Consider the following 221-nt stretch of genomic DNA (forward strand, 5'->3'; position numbering starts at 1 on the left):
CCATTTCCTCTAACTACAAATATAGTATTCTTACCGCTATAGGCCATAAAGTTTGTTTCTAAATTTAACTTGCATTTAAAGGGAATCCCCCCTCCCCCCTCCTCCCTCCCCCCTCCCCCCCACTCCCCTACCCCACCCGGAAAAGCAAAACAAAATCCACATCTCCAGGGCCAGATTTCCAAAAATTATTGTAATCTGCCATTTTATTAACAAGACCTTGT

Source organism: Dromiciops gliroides, chromosome 1 (assembly GCF_019393635.1).
Source record: "Dromiciops gliroides isolate mDroGli1 chromosome 1, mDroGli1.pri, whole genome shotgun sequence".
NCBI classification, from domain to species: Eukaryota; Metazoa; Chordata; class Mammalia; order Microbiotheria; family Microbiotheriidae; genus Dromiciops; species Dromiciops gliroides.